The sequence below is a fragment of the Macaca thibetana genome, chromosome 4 (genome assembly GCF_024542745.1).
Source record: "Macaca thibetana thibetana isolate TM-01 chromosome 4, ASM2454274v1, whole genome shotgun sequence".
Classification (NCBI taxonomy): Eukaryota; Metazoa; Chordata; class Mammalia; order Primates; family Cercopithecidae; genus Macaca; species Macaca thibetana.
This window is the reverse complement of record NC_065581.1, coordinates 112,522,012-112,540,668: the sequence shown is the minus strand read 5'-3', so window position 1 is coordinate 112,540,668 and position 18,657 is coordinate 112,522,012. Positions and strand designations below refer to the sequence as shown.

Sequence of the window (18,657 nt, the reverse complement as noted above, 5' to 3'; positions counted from 1 at the left end):
GTAGGTACTCCTATTTCTTCTCAATTTATTTTTTCCTTTTTGATATAATGTGCTACTGTTTACAAGCATATTGTAACTTCAGAGCTTACCTCTCATCTTTAAAAAATGTTCATTTTTTTGTCTTTCTGCTCCAAGGATATTTTGCAAAGTTACTGGCAAGTATTCCTGGGATGATATAATGTGAAATCTAAACTTGGTACCGTGGAAATTCACTTCTAGAATAATATTTGGCTGAGGCAGAGGGCAATCCGACTACCCTTTTCTTAGTACAGCACACACAGGCTGCCTGTCTGTTCCAGATAACATATATTTATTGAATCTAGCACTAGCTAGGAGACACTGTATTGTTGAACTGTGTTAGAATTTTAAAAGTTCTTAATTGGACAAATCTCAGACTAGCATGAACACACTACCTGTTTTCTTAATCTTTGGAGCCATAACTTATGTGAGTTTGAACTAAGCGATGTGAATAAGCCATTATTTGTTTCCTAAAGGCAGTCAAGTTTTCTGAAAAGCTACACATTTAGCAGCACAAGAACGAGCCCCTCTGTCTTGAAACTGGCCTCTGATTTTAAGCAAGGTCTTTTGAGTCCTGGTGTCCCATTTTCTCAGTTCCTTTTTGCCTCACGATGGCACATACATAATGATTCCACCACATATAGCAGTGGGCTACTCGGGTAATGATGTGGCAGTCACAAGGCAGGGCAGGATACTTTCATTTTGGTTAGAGGAATGCCACATGTCTTAGGAAACGCTCGTTGAACTGTAAGTTTCATGCTTTGTCAAGATAGGCAGTATTCTCTCAAACAAGTCCGTAGGAGCCAACATGATTAAAAGATTTTAAAGCAGTTTACTCGATAGAAGGGTTGGACTTTATGAGGACTTGTGATCATGACAACGATTCCTGCTTAAAGATGCCAGATTTTTAATGCCTTTATGTGCCAGATCTAATAGGCTTACAGAGCAACTCCATGTATATGAGGTTGCTGGGAAACTCATCTGGTTTTGAATGTGGTATATACATATTTTAATGTTGAGAGTAAACTTAGGAAGACCAGGTAGAAGTATTTGAATTGAATTCTGAAATGTACAGAGAACTTAAATTGGATGAGAATGTTGGAGAACCATGGATGGTTCAGGGTCCATTTGTGTACCATAAAATCCCTTCCTATTTCTCAAATGCAAATGTTTTCTTTGATTTTGTTAATATCCTGTGATGACTGCCCAGTAGGCCTTGGAATGCATGCAGATAATGCTGTAGCAGTTGGATAAAATACTCTAGAATGTCAGATTTTCAAGGAAATTAGAAATAAACACAATGTAGGTAAAAGATATGACATCTAGGAAAAAAGCAAAATTTTCCTTAAGAATACGACGGTCGTATTTACGAGTAGAAGATTTTTCTTAGACACTTGGAGATACTTGTTTTGTTCTATTGCTTGTGACAATCAAGGAAAGGAATAAAGCTCTTGTGTCTTAAACTTGCAGGAAGAACAAAGTCCAACTATCTTTCGTTTCTGAGAACTCTGTGTCTTTTTGTTCAATATTAGGTTTAGAGCTAGCTACCATCTACCTTCCCTTCAAACACGCACTCTACACCTCCACACAGTATAAGTGTTTACATCAGGCATCTGCTAAATATTTTCACATGGTTATCTGCGGTCTTCTCTGAGTCTATCTGCATTCATTTATCCTAGCTGGTCAGAACAATCACTTGGGCTGAGGGCCTGGTGGTTGAGTTTACTTTGCTTTGAATAGGGAACAGCTGTGCTCCGTGACGGCAGATTGGCTATTTGGAAAAAAGAGCAAGGAAGAGAGTGACTCTGGGTAGACCATCCACACTGTTTGTAAAAAAAACTCATAGCATAGTCTTCACCTATGGCAGTGGAGATATTGATGGTCCTGTCCACCCGCCTCTATCAGGAGAGGGTTTCCATTGTTAATTTCTGAGAAAGAGGCGCCATCTGTGAAACCTACTGCATATTGTCTAATGAAGTGCTATTTTCAAAGGCATACACTGTACAGGTAAGAGTGGTGTGCCTGCCTTCTGGGCAACATCTCGTTAGACTTCCTCTGAATCATTCCCACTGGACACAACAGCAAAAACGTACACATCATTGAGTTTTATGGTTCTATCTAAGGTGTATAACATTTTTCTCTCTGAGAGTCTGTGATTCCTTCAGAGAATAAAGGAGCTTACCCTATCCATCCGCCCCTAAAAATATTCTGCTAGAAAGCTGATACGTCTGCTCAGGTTTTCCACAGCACATCACTCTTCAGTAAGAATTCTGATATTAAGTAGTGTAATTCAAATCCATGGAAAATGACTGAGTATCAGCCATAGCTCCCACCACTCTCTAGCTGTGCAATTAGAGGCAGATTATTTCGCCTCCTGCCTTGAATTTCTCATCTGCAAAGTGGGAGTACTAAAAGTAGCTACCAGCTATGATTATATGGAATAAATGAGATTAAGCCACTCATTAAACTCCTTGCAGTTTCCAAGCATTAGAAACTCAGTATGAGGAAGTTATTTCTATTCTAAGCCTAGCACAGTGCCTGGTACTCAACAGATGTTGGTTGAATCAATGAAATAATTCAAGGACAGCACCAAAGCTGCTAGGAGTTTATGAACATCTGATCATAACTGGAAACTTGATCTAAAAAACAAAGGGCAGTCAATCCAATCAACTGAGCATGCCATCTGTTGAAATGCTGCTGCTTCCGTAATGAAAATAAAGTGTTAGAAGAGAAAGTCCAGAAACCTCCATCATCCTTTCTTCCATCATTCCTCTCCTTTGTGAGTATCTTTGTGATGAGAAGGGTAGCAAAAAAATCTTGCTGAGATGAGCATGTCAAAAATGTGTTACAAATGCTTCACATTCCCTTTCACATCAACAGAAGCATGTTGCTTCATTGTTGGGCAATGTCTTAGTCTATGCACACATAGAGCTGTATGCTGATTTTTTTTTTTGAGGCGGAGTCTCACTCTTTCGCCCAGGCTGGAGTGCAGTGGCGTGATCTCAGCTCACTGCAACCTCTACCTCCCAGGTTCAAGCAATTCTCCTGCCTCAGCCTCCAGAGTAGCTGGGATTACAGGCATGTGCCACCATGCCCGGCTAATTTTCATATTTTTAGTAGAGACGGGGTTTTACCATGTTGGTGAGGCTGGTCTCAAACTCCTGACCTCAAGTGATCCACTCGCCTTGGCCTCCTAAAATGCTAGGATTACAGATGTGAGCCACCACACCCGGCTGCATGCTGATGTTCTAATTCAGTGTGATACCAAAGACCTGAGATAGTCTCTCCCTCACTGGCCCCATAATATATGCCCATGAGGTGGTAATAATAACAACTATAGTAGCACCTAAGGTTGGAGGGGGGCTCTTACTTTGTGCAATGCTTTTTATAGTATTATCACGTGCAATTCTCACAGCAACCCCAGGTAGTGAACAATGTTATGATTCCTGTTGTACAAATGAGGAAACCAAGGCTTTGCAAAGCTAGGTAACATGCCCAATATTACACAGCTTCAAAGGCGACAGCCCTAGGACTTGAAGACAAACTCATCGAATTCCAAAGCTCATGCTTTTAGCCATTACTTGAGACAGTATTAACTTTTAAAGTTTGTAATCAATAAGAATTTGGCATTGGGAAAGCAAGTTGAGCATCTGGGGCTGATGGGAGATAATATTACACCCTCTCTTAGCCTCAGTATCTTCATCTGTAAAATGGGAATAATTACATCTGAGTCACAGAAGTTTTGTGGCTCTTCATGAGGATTACATAAAGTAATGCGTGTAAGAGAGTTTTGTACAAAGCTCACTTTTATAAAATGCAAGTTGTGGCCAGGCTCCGTGGCTCAGGCCTGTAATCCCAGCACTTTGGGGGGCTGAGGTGGGTGGATAACCTGAGGTCAGGAGTTCGTGATCAACCTGGCCAATATGGTGAAACCTGTCTCTACTAAAAATACAAAAATTAGCTGGGTATGTTGGCATGGGCCTGTAATCTCAGCTACTTGGGAGGCTGAGGCAGGAGAATCGCTTGAACCTGGGAAGTGGAGGTTGCAGTGAGCCAAGATTGCGCCATTGCACTCCCACCTGTGCAACAAGATGAAACTGCATCTAAAAAAAAAAAGAAAGAAAATAAAGCAAGTTGTTATATGCAATGCATAAATTATTACTTAGTTACGTGTAAAATCTTCCCACCAAGTGAATGAGGGTTCACCTGGCTGTAGTACTATGAGATAGATATGGGGGCAGATTGGTTTATGCTTCTCAAAAACAGAAAATGTGCAGGGGTGGAAGTGTGGGTGGGGAGTCTGGGCCTTCCTGGCATGTGGCAAAGCTGGAATGTAAGAGAGTACGGCAGCAGGATGGATGGGGTTTTGGGGGTATGGTGGTAATCCTGTTTTGGGGGTCACCACTCCAGTATTCAGGGATGTTCTCTGATTTCTTTTGAGAAGACAAGTGGTTAGGAGCTTTCCTAGCCTTTCTGTTGTAAAAACCATCAAGATCCTTGTTGAATGCATACCTGGAGCTTGGTTTCCCTAAGCACAGCCTTTAAGAACTTCATCTGGCTTTAGTCTCCTATTTAAAGCTGCCACCCACTCTCAATTTTTTGGGTTTTCCTGCTAAGAATGAGTATAACATGGGCAGTCTTTCAGTTCTCCTTTCTTGCTGCCTGGAAGACAACACACAGGCCAATCACAAGGAGGAAGAGACAGGCCCCAACAAGTTGACAGTCCTAGAGAGCTTAGTGTGAGTAGACTTGCTGAGGTTCCTGACTTTTGCCGGAAGAGAAGAGTACCACTGGCTTCTAGACATTTCTTTTCTCAACTGTTTCCTTGTCAAAATGACCAGCAACTCAGCTCCCTAAACATACGTCCTTCCCTAGATTGGTTCAGAGGAAGCCATCAAGGTCCTTTTGCAAATGGATGATCTGCAGTTTTGAGATCCTTCTTTCCTCTGCTGTTCATAGAAATGGTCTCATTGGAATAGCCCCTTTTGGAATATTACTAAGGACACCAAGAAATCCACAAGAAAATTTGAGTGTATCTGACAGAAGAAATTTGGCTTTTGTACTCTAATAATTATTTATTAGATGTAATAACTGGTCAGAATTTATTTGCTTAAAACCATGTAAAGAAAGCTGCTTAATAAAGATAATCGCATCACATATAGTATCCGTTTTAGTATCTTTCACCTTAAAACTATGTGACAAATAAAGACACAAATTGCTCTTCCTTTCCAATAAGCAATTTTGGAAATTCCTTATTGTGAAATTCCAAATTTTAGAAAATTTACAAAATTTAAGATTTTTTTTTTTTTTTTTTTTTTGAGACAGAGTCTCGCTCTGCCGCCCAGGCTGGAGTGCAGTGGCGTGATCTTGGCTCACTGCAAGCTCCGCCTCCCGGGTTCACGCCATTCTCCTGCCTCAGCCTCCCGAGTAGCTGGGACTACAGGCGCCCGCCACCTCGCCCGGGTAGTTTTTTTGTATTTTTTAGTAGAGACGGGGTTTCACTGTGTCAGCCAGGATGGTCTCGATCTCCTGACCTCGTGATCCGCCCGTCTCGGCCTCCCAAAGTGCTGGGATTACAGGCTTGAGCCACCGCGCCCGGCCAATTTAAGATTTTGTACCTACCTGCGTCAAGTTTTCCGAAAGAACATTTAAAGATTAATGTTACTTAGAATCCAATATATGAATAGTTTAATTTAACTCATATTGTTAAATTCTTTTTCTAATTTTATTTAAGAAATGAGTAATATTGACAAGGGCCTTGCTGTGGTTTATTACGGCCTGTCCTGGAGTCTCTATTCCCAGCTAGATTAAAAGTGCCTCAGGGCTGGGCGTGGTGGCTCATGCCTGTAATCCCAGCATTTTGGGAGGCTGAGGCCAGTGAATCATTTGAGGCCAGGAGATTGAGACCAGCTGGCCAACATGGTGAAACCCTGTCTCTACTAAAAATACAAAAAATTAGCCGGACATGGCGGTGCATGCCTGTAATCCCAGCTACTTGGGAGGCTGAGGCAGGAGATTCACTTGAACCTGGGAGGTGGAGGTTGCAGTGAGCTGAGATAACACCACTGCACTGCAGCCTGGGTGACACAGAGAGACACCATCTCAAATAAATAAATAATAAATAAATAAATAATAAATAAATAAAAATAAAAAGTGCCTCAGGTGCATAGATGGGGTTCTTTAGGATTGCACCCTGTGCCTTGGGAAGTGCCTGGTACACACTGGTGTTTGGCACATAATTGTAGTGTGAGATTGATCCTGACATGTTCCTTGATCCCTAGACAATCTCTATCAGGTATGATCAGTAAGGCACATAATATGATATAGGACTATTACATAGTAGTGCACTATAACATGTGCCTAAAGCCGTAACGTCAACTAATATAATTCAGCAGAGTAGAATGTGAAGAGCGCTTGCAGAGTGATGAGCACCGTGGTGAGAAAGCATAAAGAGAAGAAGGTATTTCTGGGTTGGTGCAGGATGGTTAGGGATAGCTTTGGGTAGGAAATGACTCTTGATCATGACCTTAAAGGATAGGTAATGTTTACACGGGAAGATACAAGGAAAAGGAGGCGCATAATGAAAGGCATAGGGGAGAAGGTTTTGGGAAACCATCAGTCTGACAGAAACATAGTTAAGAAAAGTGCAGGGTGGTGGTAGGAGGTAATTTGGAAGTAGAGAGTCAGATGTCCTATTAAGGAGCTTGGACTTTGTCTTGTAGGCATTAAAGATGTTGGTATAGGATTGGAATGAAAGAATGACTTAATCTTAGAAAAATACTGTGTGGATTGAAGTTTTCAGATGAAGAGTGGGTACATCAATTTTAGGTGATAGAAATAGTTCAAGAGAGGTGTCACACCATTTAAAAAATCTTTTAGGACTTGCTTTTTGAAATCATGATTGTTTATGGTTGTAAAGATTTTGTTTCAGAAATGACTGGTGGAGAAAGAAGTGTATTGAGAGTCAAAAGATGGGACTATGCCACTGATGGGCACAGCGAAAAGCTGCAAGACGGTGCCCCGTCTTCCCAACTGTAAAATGGGCATAACAACTACCAGACTTCCATCAAAACATTACTTTAGCGATACGATGAAGACTAAGTGATAGAACTTTAAAAGGCAGCATGCCTCATATGTGTAAAATGCTATTTACTTGGAATATTTTTGTAGTAAAATTATTTTCTTTGGACAAGATATAGATTCAGAAGAAAATGATCATATTTCTATGAGATTAGGATTCAGACCATTAGGACTTTTTTTTTTTTTTTTGAGACAGAGTCTTGCTGTGTCGCCCAGGTTGGAGTGCAGTGGCCGGATCTCAGCTCACTGCAAGCTCCGCCTCCCGGGTTCACGCCATTCTCCTGCCTCAGCCTCCCGAGTAGCTGGGACTACAGGCGCCCGCCACCTCACCCGGCTAGTTTTTTGTATTTTTTTAGTAGAGACGGGGTTTCACTGTGTTAGCCAGGATGGTCTCGATCTCCTGACCTCGTGATCCGCCCGTCTCGGCCTCCCAAAGTGATGGGATTACAGGCTTTTGCCACCTTGCCCAGCAGAACTTTTTATATTTATTAAATAGCTACTTTATGTTGGGTACTGAATAAGTCTTATTTTTAACACCTCATTTCCCTTACAAAATGGATGGAATCTTTGGACTAGGGGAAATGTATGGTCCCTGCAGCTGTAGTATTTTATGATTCTATAGCTTTTGCCTTCAGCAACCTTCTCTTAGAATCGTGATTTAAGGGCTGCGCGTGGTGGCTCACACCTGTAATCCCAGCACTTTGGGAGGCCGAGGAGGGCAGATCACCTGAGATCAGGCATTTGAGACCAGCCTGGCCAACATGGTGAAACCCCGTCTCTACTAAAAATAAAAAATTAGCCCAGTGTGGTGGCATGCACCTATAGTCCCAGCTACTAGGGAGGCTGAGGCAAGAGAATCACTTGAACCTGGGAGGTGGATGTTGCAGTGAGCTGAGATTGTACCACCGCACTCCAGCCTGGGCGACAGAGCATTTAAGCCCGGTGGCTCACACCTGTAATGCTAGCACTTTGAGAGGCTGAGGTGGGTGAATTGCTTTTGCTCAGGATTTTGAGACCAGTCTGGGCAACCTGGCGAAACCCCATCTCTATAAAAAATACAAAAATTAGCTGGTTGTGGTGGTGCACGTCTGTAGTCCCAGCTACTTGAGAGGCTGAGGTGAGAGGATGACTTGAGCCCAGGAGATCCAGGCTGCAGTGAGCTGACATAGTGCCACTGCACACTGCATTCCAGACTGGGCAACACAGCAAGACTTTGTCTAAAAAAAAAAAATAGTGACTTAAGATACTGACAGTATAAGCACAACCAAACCCATGGGCATCTGTGCTGGGAATAAAAGACAGACGTGTTTTCATTGCACTGATTTAGAACTCTGGTTGGAAAGGAAAACTGAGATCTCTCCCGCAGTTGCCTAAAATGCTTTATAGTTATGGGAATGGAAAAGCTGAACTCTGTGATTTGTGGGTAGAGGGAAGGAGGACGAGTGTCCTTTCTGATTTCCTCTTTTTCCTTCTCTTCCAAGGGGAACTAAAAGGCTAGGGCAACAATTTAAAAAGAAAAGGCAAGGAGCTACTAGGGGCAGAGTTGGGAGGGAAAAAGGCCAAACCCACTAAACAATTTCACTTCAGTTACAGTAAATCTCAAATGATGATGCTACACTCCTGAGAATGTTCCATGGTGGAAATGCCTGGGCTTTGAAGTTTGAGCAGGGAAGTACCAGGAGAGGGTGACATGATAACATTCAGCAGGAAGAACACTGCTCTTGTCTGTTTGACGGTCCTATTCCTCCAGATCACTCAGTCTTCACCAATCAAGCACATAGCTCCTTCACATGTCATTTGTGGAGGGAAAGACTCCTAGGAAAATGTTTTCTAGGAAAGGGAAAAAAGCAGAAAGGAAAGGTCTCCTGCTTGCTACAGCATTCGTGTTGCACAAGCAGTATTAATGTAGTGGGGTATTAATCACTTAGAAGAGTTCACGTATTATTCCTATCTGGGCTCTGCAGGGTCCTTTCTTCACTTCTTTCTCGCCATTTGGATTCTGTCCATTTTACTCCTCCCTCTGCACTTGGAATGGAAGCGAAATTTGTTGTGCCAATTCTCTACTTGTTAGAAGCCATGGTAATGTTTAGTAGGGGAAAAGATTTGTACTGCTACATGGAAGGAGGTTTTGCGATTATTTAAGGCTTTATTTTGTTGATGGGATTCCTAGAATCTACTACCACTGGGTACACTAGACAAGTTTGTAGATTTACAAAAGTTTGGAAAGCATGGGTTGCACTTGACTTCTTTATCCAGCTCTTTGGTTCTAAATTTATTGCCAATTTTATTTATCAAACCTATTCTCAGTGGAGTAGTATTTTCTGTGGTCACAAGGAAACATCTGTGAGCTTAAACCTTAGAGGCAGATAGCCAGTTAGAACATTTGGCATATGAAGCTTAGATAGCAGAAGAGAAAAATTAATCAAGGCAACCCTCAAAAATACTGAGAAGGCAACTAAGAAAAATTTCTTATCACTGACAGACTGCAGTATTGAGTTCATGTTAATTAGGAAATGTCAGAATACATAATGAATCAATGAGGAGTGTCATATTATGGCAAGTTTCAATGTTGGTGTCAATCTTGACTACCAAGATTTATGGTAGATTATATAATGGAATCCTGAGTTCTGAGAGATCAAAGGAAAATGCTGGCTCTTTCTTCATCCATTCTCTTAGGTCAGGCCTACCCAGCAAGAAACCAAGTTGAGAATTGAGCAATTATCTGAAGTGGGCAGTGGAGACGGCCAAACCAGATAATATATAACCAGAAAGTCACCATGAAGGGAAAATGTGGACTGAAAATAGGATAAGGGGTGGAGGTAGAATGTCAAGCCATTTGGTCAGTGTCCACAGTCCAGATTTACTGAATAACAGCCAATTCCTTACTTCATGTGGTTATTTAGAGCAAGACTAAAAGACTAGAGTGAAAAAAAAAAAAAAAAAAGAGTTCATTACTAAGGTTGTTGCATGTTTGTGCAAAATTTCTTCAAATCTCTATTATTATCTGTTACATGTCTAATTCTGAGTACTTCCAGGGATTGCATTTCATTACTTTAGATTAGTGGGTTGAAGTGGTGGAGGAAGCCCATATAATCTGACTTACATGGAGAAAACAGGTCTTTTTTATAGTTTAGTTCAGTGTTATATTTAATTAGCCTTCTTTTCCCTCCATAACGCATGCTTATGAATTTTCGCCTTAAAATTCTGAACCTCTGATCTTTATCATTTCCTCATGGAGCAATTTCTGTATCTCCTTAACTTTAGTAGAACGTAGCAATGAAATATACAAGTCCCCTAGAATAGAATTTGGGTGAATTTTGATTTTCTAAAAACACAACTACCAAAGTCTCAGGACCAGTGTGGTACTTTTTTCTTCTATTTGATATGGAAACCATAAACTACCTACTTTGAGCAGACGTTTCCCACTCCTAAAACATAGCTATCTGTCCACTGTCCCCTGTAAATCTGTCGGAGTGCACCTGCTAATTCTGAAGCCTCCCTAATACAATGTTAAACTTTCCTTTTCTTTTCTTTTTTTTTGAGGAAAGAAATTGTAAATTAGGTTCACTGTTGCTTGGAATTAGGAAAAAAACAAAAATAAAAACCCAGGCATACTAATATTTCAGATGGAAAAACAAAGCTACGAATTTAACAAGTTTTTCCCCCTCACTCTATCACGTCTTGTACATTTAAAGCTGTTATACAACATTTTAAAAACAAACCAAAAAAACCCAGGGCCTTTTTCCAATAGCTTAGCTGATGACCCACAGTAAAAACATGCCCCATGGAATATTCTTAAAGCACCCCAAGGGAGTCTACTGAAATAATTTACAATAAAGGAAAAATTCAGAAGAATTTTACATACAAGTAAAAATTAAGAACGTTGTTTTATAAGCAATAGGGAGAAGCTGTATTAAGTTGCATTGCTCAATTTCTCACTTGCTCTGTGCAGTGACTACTTTTTTAACCATGTAACAACGTCTGAATCTTCGTGGTGAAATCATACCTACCACAGCCACAGCAGGTTTTGTTCTGCTGCTGCACATGTGATTTGAGATACTGTGGGTTGGGAGATTTTTTTTTTTTTTTTAAATTTCTAATGGTAAAATGGATCTATAGAAATGGAAGTCATCTGTAATCCCAGCACTTTGAGAGGCTGAGGCGGGTGGATCACCTGAAGTCAGGAGTTCGAGACCAACCCTGCCAACATGGTGAAACTCCGTCTCTACTAAAAAGATAAAAAATTAGCTGGCAGGCGTGGTGGTGTGTGCCTGTAGTCCCAGGTACTTGGGAGGCTGAGGCAGAAGAATTGCTTGAACCCAGGAGGCGGAGGTTGCAGTGAGCTGAGACTGCACCATTGCCTTGCACTCCAGTCTGGGTAGCAAGAGCGAAACTACGTCTCAAAAAAAATAGAAGAAATGGAAGTCATCCCATGGGCCTGAGTTGGTGTAGTGGATTATGGCCTGTACATAAATGAAGAAATGCTTGCCAGTGGCGTCAACAGTAACTAGCTTAAGCCCTACTCAGCTTTGTGAAATAATGTAATCAAGGAATTTGATCTGAACAGGTAAGCCAAACATTGATTCTTCAGTGCCTATTGATAAGTGAGACTACTTTTCTTTTTACAGCCTCATTTCACTTAAGTGGGGAATCAAACTAGCTTTAATTAAGGAAATCTGTAGAAATCATTCACCTCTCCCTTTCCTTCTCTGTTAAAAAAAACAAAAGGGAGAAGAAAACTAGGAAGGAGTAAGCACAAAGATCTCTTCACGTTCTCCGGAACTGCAGTAGCAAATAGCAGCACGGCGCTTCTTGAAAAAGGATGTAGATTTTAATCTGAACTTTGAACCGTCATTGAGGTATGTGTGAACATACTAGTTTCCTCTTTCTCTCTCCCGACTTTGTCCATGAACTCATAGGATCTAATTTGGTCATCAGTTTGGAGAACGATTTTTCATTTAATTTCTTTCATGATCAAGTATGTATTGTCAGGCGCTTAGCAGTACACCTACTATCTGATGTGCACTCTACGTGTGTTGCTTAGGTTGAAATTAAGGATACAATCTATGCACTACCACCGTTTAAAAAAATCCCTGACGCCTACTGTGTGGGTGAGGTTTCTTTGCATATTATCAGAGAGGTTAACCAATTTATTTACATACTCCGTAGTCCACTCTAAGTACGGAAAACCCAAGTTTTTTTTTTTTTTTTTCTTAAGAAGGAGTTTTTATTTCATTCTTTTTCCCTCAGAGCTTTACCATAGTTTCCAGCAAGTGAAAACATTTCTTGATTTGAATTTCACAACCTCCTTCTCCTCTTGCCAGTTGTGTGGTGCTAATAGGAAGCATAATGTGAGTGTGCATTTAATTTAACCCTAAAATAGGAGAACATCTTCAGAATACAGACTTTATATATTCAGTGACCTACCTGAAAATAGAGACATAATTCTAACCTTCTCAATCATTAAGAAACATTTCTATTGAATTTAATTATTCAAAGCAACAGGTAGCAGTTTCACAAGAGAAAAGAAAAGCCTTACCACTTGTATTTGTGGTCACCAAGTAATGACATTATTTTTTATTTAAAATTAAGATAAAATAACTTACTGTCAAGTCCATTTCTCATTTCCTCCATAGAACATTTTAAAACTAGTTCACAAACCTCTTGAAAAGTCATGTCTCTATTACAATGAAAGTGCAAATTGTCACCATTGCCTAGAAGTCAACTTGAGGGGCTGTGTATCTATGTAGCATTTTGCAAATCCAGTAGCAGCCACGTGATAGGAAAGATTAAATGCACCCCTGATTTGTGAATACTACCCTAGCCTTCAAAATGTTCAAAAGCACAGGAAGTCTGGACTTTTAAAAATATAACCTGCCCAAATTGCAAGGGAGGGGTTGGGTGTAGGACCTAGGTCTGTCTGCCAATCAGCTTGAGATGCCAGTGGACTAAACCTGACTTCACTAAAAACCAGACTGGCAACTATTACTCAGCGTGGTAATTTCCTAATTGTAGAACTGGCCTGTTTGGTGAAGTATTTCAGGAAAATTTTTAACTGGACCTTTTCTACCCTACTGCATAGGAAATGAAGGTTTCTAGGCAAAGACTTTACTTAGTGACTAACCAAAAATGGTAAATAAAGTCACCAGTTCCAGGCTTAGCTACTGTCCTCAAAAGTGCTGCAAGACTGGTCAGGCCAGTCTTCTGAGGCTGGAGGTGCATGTGGAACCCCCAGAGCCTTGTCTGCAAGGGCATGGCTGACTGCAGGCTGTTTAGAAGCACCCTGCCCCGTGAAACTCCTCTGGCTTAGGAATTTTAAACAGTTCTAGTTCTAATCTCTCTGCTCAGAGTCTGAGCAGCTGTCAATGAGCTCTCCTGTGAATCACGGAAATGTTCATGGGTGAGCTGCTCTAGCTTCTTACTTCCAAGTAGAAGGTGCCTTGTAACTCTTTGCCAGCTTGATACAGTGAGTTCGATTCATCTTTTGGGCAGCAGGGAGAGATAGTGAAGAAGGAGAGGAAACAAAGATTTTAATATATAAATGAGTCTTGCATCTAGCTGAGGTTGAACAAAGTAGGAGAACCAGTGCAAGTCACTGGGGGTATGGATCTCATACCATTTTCAGCATGCACCTCCCTTTCTCTCTTTTTGTTTCTACACATGTCAGTCCCTGAGTAGTCTTGCATTGCTTTTCCCACTTTGAAGTCTTAGATTCAAAACCGATGATTCCAGAAGGGTCTAAGGTGCCATTGCTGAGACTTTGAAAGAGACCTGAAGCAAACTGTTTGGATTCTAGATGCCATTGTGCATCTGCCTGAGTAACTGTGTCACTTAGGTTGGTCACCAGAATAATTCTCCTTCATTTTTGCTGCCCTTCCAATTCATAAACAACACTGAACATCAGTGGTTCTCCCATAATCAAATATATTTGGCTCTATTAATATTAAAATTTGGTCTTGAGTAGAAAGATTCTAAGGGCTAAAAAGTAAAAGATGTAAAATGTATGTTGATAGGTTAGTGTAGAAGCCACACACGGGGTTTTCTCCACTCCCACTCTTTCATTTTTTTTAAGATCCAACACTCAAATTACAAAAGTCTATTTTTTTTTTTTTTTGGAGACTGAGTCTCACTGTGTCACCCAGGGTGAAGTGCAGTGGTGCAATCTCAGCTCACTGCAACCTCTGCCTCCCGGGTTCAAGCGATTCTCCTGCCTCAGCCTCCTGAGTAGCTGGGATTACAGGCGCCCGCCACCATGTCCGGCTAATTTTTGTATTTTCAGTAGAGATGGGATTTCACCACGTTGACCAGGCTGCTCTTGAACTCCTGACCTCAGGTGATCCACCTGCCTCGGCCTCCCAAACTGTTGGGATTACAGGCATGAGCCAACGCCCCTGGCCACAAAAGTCAATTCTTAACTTAAAACATAAAAGTTCCATTTCTTTTATGGTCTACTTAGTCATGTCTGGAGTCAGTGAGCTCAGTCAAGTAGTTTGTAGAATGACAGTTGTGATACCTATTCGTTTATCCACCAGATTATTTTCTGCTCTCCATGGTGTTTTATAGAAAACAGTTTATTCAGTCATTACAATAGCTCTAGGAGCGGGTTTCATTAAACCCACTTTCTAGGAAAGCGAACTAAGGCTTAGAAAAATCAAGTAATTTGCTAAAGACTACCCAGCTGGTAATGATATGACAGGAGTTGAACTTAGGACAATAACTCAAGATCTTGGTCCCTGTAAATATGGGTTTCCAGGTTATGTATGCAGGCAGAGGGCTTAGATCCTGAAGGAAATACAGAAGCAGTATAAAAAGGAAGGATCTCTTCCCATAGGAAGCTTGTCATCCATTGAATGAGGAACTCAGATTTCCACTGTGAAATGATATTTGTATCCCCATTGTGTGAGAGATATGGGGACTCTGATCATCATAAAAGCACATTTTTCCTGCCTATAAATGATGCTTAATAGAGCTGGCAGATTATATGTATCTGGAACACTTTTACTTAGCAGAAAGACAACAGGCTAGGATTAGCTGACTAGTAATTTTATTTATCAAGCTCAATTCCCATGCTGACTTCTCTTCCACTAGTGAAAATGTGTCATCAGACTTGGTACCAAACTGGAGAGGTGAAAGGATCCTTTGACCAGTATAATAGCCATGCCATCAGTTTTGCTTTCCTAGTTAAGTTTGATATGGATTAATGATCTACATCATTATTTTGGGGGTTTCTAAACACATATGAACTAAAGACGGAAAAGATGATGGAAAAGATGGAAAGAGATGACTCAGATGTACAAAGGCTTGCAGAGAGAAGGATAAGCCAAAAAATTGGTAAATCACACATGAATAATCAAGAACTGACTACAATATAATAATATGTGTTCATTTCCACTAATGAATAAGCTGCCATTATGTCTCCTCATTCTCTATTTGGGACAAATTACTTCTCTGCTGTATTTCCATTCTTACAGGTACCTATCTGCTGTGATTTTTCTCAGTTTTGACTTTATCTTGTTGCTTTAATCTTGTCTCTAAGTAAATTGCAACCCAGTAAATATATTCCAGTATTGTTTATTGTAATTCCTGCCTTTATGTCAGGTGGCAAAAGGAAGGGACTTGTTTTATTAGTTTATCAGTCTGGGTGTGTGCTAAGAAGAGCCTTAGTACACGCTTTGATTATGGTAGATTGGGTCTAAAAGATTCAGCTGGTTTCTTCCATTTATTTTGGTCTGTCTGCATAACAAGGTCACATAGTTGATTATAGCAGTTTTCTGTGTGTCATATTGTTGGCCTGACACATAATATCAAATAAGAGGTACCAGAATTTTCTGTGCAGTCTGAAGCTGTGTGTGTACAACGACAAGTGAAAAATCTTAATTATTTGGACTTTTGGGTTCCATGATGCCAGAGAAAGCCAGACACCAGGAGCTGGAATCAGCTAAGACCTAAGACCCTGCATGCACATACAGATGTTTGCATTTTCTTCCTATTGCAACATTCAGCCATTGCTTTGGCAACTATTTCAATAATATATTACTGCTCATCAAAGTGGAAATAATGTTCTGTTACTAGTTGAGTATTGAAACGCTCTTCATAGTTTTGTGAGTTTGACTCAGCTCCAACATGAAAGACCCATTTCTTCAACTTACTTTGGCAACAGGAGAGACTGACTAATGTGCTTCAAAGTGATCCACTGCTGTTTCTGTTTATCTTTCTTCAATCCTACTGGGCCATGGGAAGAAGAGGTAGCAGGCATTCTTATTTGCCTCAACCAGGAAGCACAAGGCCATCCCAGGGCGGGGCAGGAGGGAGGTGGGAGGGAAGAAGCATGCTCCACAGGGCCATTGTTTACCTTGTTGGCCAGTCAGGTCCTCTCAGGGTGGGTTTTCTGGGATAAGAGCAAAGCTTATTGGTTTTCCTTGCTGTGCCATGAGAGCACACCAGGTCACCCCAGCAGCCTCGCTTGCCTTCCCACAGCCTGCCCTTGCCTAGGGTTTCGGCTGATATCCTTTCCACTCAGGAGGAGAAACCAGAGAAAACATGGAGGAAGTGTTTCCAGTGTTAAGACTTTAGACCAAACTATAGAAATCTGTTCTACCTGGAAACCTGAAGAAATCAATCATGACTGCTATTCAGTAGAGGTAAAATAAAAAAAAACAGCTTTACTGATTAGGAGTCATAGGAAGGCTTTCTGTGTAGCCTCTCTGAGAGCTGCCTACTGGAAGGATTTGTCCTCAAAACGTGAGGATTTGTAGTGTTCCAGGGTTTATATGATACTGGCAGGATAGTTTGCTAATCTAGAGGGCTGTGCTTCGAACTTTATCCAAGGGATGTAAGCTGTGTGTTGAGGTTACTGAGCGTCTAGCACAAAGCTCTAATGTTGAAGGAGCACTGGAGGCAGGCTATGCCTCTGAACATGTAGAATTGACTAGAAATGCCAATGTTCATTTCAAAATGAAATCACTAGCTTTCTTATGCTTCCATTTAAAATGATTATTGCATTTTGCATATTGTTGAATGCATATTAATTTCAGCAAGTTTAGAAAAGAGATAAGCATTAAGACATACATAAATCACTTATTCTCATCAGCTATAGACAATCACTAACAATATTTTAGTACATTTTCTTTTCATCTTTTTGTTAGCAATATGTATGTGTATAGGTATACATATTTGAGTATATATGAAAATTAAAAAACAGAAAATATTCCCACAATATAATTAATAAAAATCCAAGATACCACACAATTTCTGTTTGTAATATCTATTGTATATATGTATATATACACATTATATTTATACATAAAATATATGCATAAAATAGATACACACACAGGTATATATTTTGCAAATTGAAATATTGTTGTATGTTGTAGATTTTATTTAACATTAGAATTTATTTACACTTAGGTGTTTTAACAAGGATTGTGGTCCACATCTGTTTATTTCCTTAAGAGTAATTCCAAAAAGTGGAAATAGAATGTCAAGGGGCAAAGTTCTTTATAAAGTCCTTAAGAAGTATTGCCAGATTTTTTTTTTTACTTCCTTTTAAAACATGATTATATTGTAGAAGTTCTATTTAAAAATTCCAAGCAAAAATTTTCAAAATCACGTCTAGAAATCAAATCATGATTTTATTTGGCTATGCCCCTTATAGTCCTTGTCTATGAACTTATTCTATTATTAAATATAATAGGTAATTTCCATTAATTTAACAGATAGAATTTTATTTTTTACATTTTCTCTTGTTATTGTGCAATGCATATTTTCTATTATGTTACAGAGATTTTGGGGTTTTTTTTTCTTCCCTTTTTCCTTTCTCTTTTCTTGTTCTGTACCCCTTCAGAGAAACCAATAAATACAGGTTGATGTGTATCCTCTATTCTTTGCTCCATGCTCACTCAACCCAATACTTACACATGCACTGATTTTCAGGGCAATGGTCCCTCTTTATCATAAATTGTGGGATAAGGTTATATACATAATATATACGTGTGTGTGTATTACTCTGTATCTTGGTTTTCTCACTTTGCAATATATCTTAAAGATTCTGATAAATCTTATAGCTCTATCTCATTCTTTTCAGTAGTTGCGTGCAGCATGAATTTACTATAATTTATTCAAGTAATCTGCTTTCAACTGATACTCTGTTGTGAAAAGTTTTCAACATATAAAAAAATGCTGTCATTACAAATATTCTTAGATACATATTCTTAGTAATTGGGGGTTTTATTTTTATGGTGTTTAAGTCCCAGGAGTAGAATTGCTGGTTTAAAAGGCATGTGTATCTTTACAGTTTTATGGTTTTTTCATATTATTTTCTAAAAATAATATAGCAAATCACAGTCCCACTAGTGATGTTTGAGAGCATCATTTTCCTCACTAGTACTCCTATTACCCTGCTTTCTAATCCTTGCTGATCTAATGAGTAAGCATTGTTAATTTTCTTTTCATTTTCTTGACTTCTAATGAGCTTAAGCATCTTTTCACATTATTGTTGTTCCTTTGGATTTTCTTATCTGTCAATTACCAATGGATATCCTTGACCTATTTCTCCCT

At 39.9% G+C, this 18,657-nt stretch overlaps 1 protein-coding gene across 10 annotated transcripts in view; it reads left to right on the top strand.

Moving 5' to 3' along the window:
* The window catches only part of ESR1 (estrogen receptor 1), a 435,454-nt gene that overhangs the window by 36,059 nt on the left and 380,738 nt on the right, over positions 1–18,657 (top strand). For 8 of the 10 annotated variants that reach the window (XM_050786870.1, XM_050786861.1, XM_050786862.1 and 5 more), the window contains one exon: positions 11,827–11,957. The exons of the other annotated variants lie outside the window; for them this stretch is intronic. The gene's annotated coding sequence lies outside the window, so the exon portion shown is untranslated. The remainder of the gene's footprint in view (positions 1–11,826; positions 11,958–18,657) is intronic. 10 annotated transcript variants of the gene reach the window in all.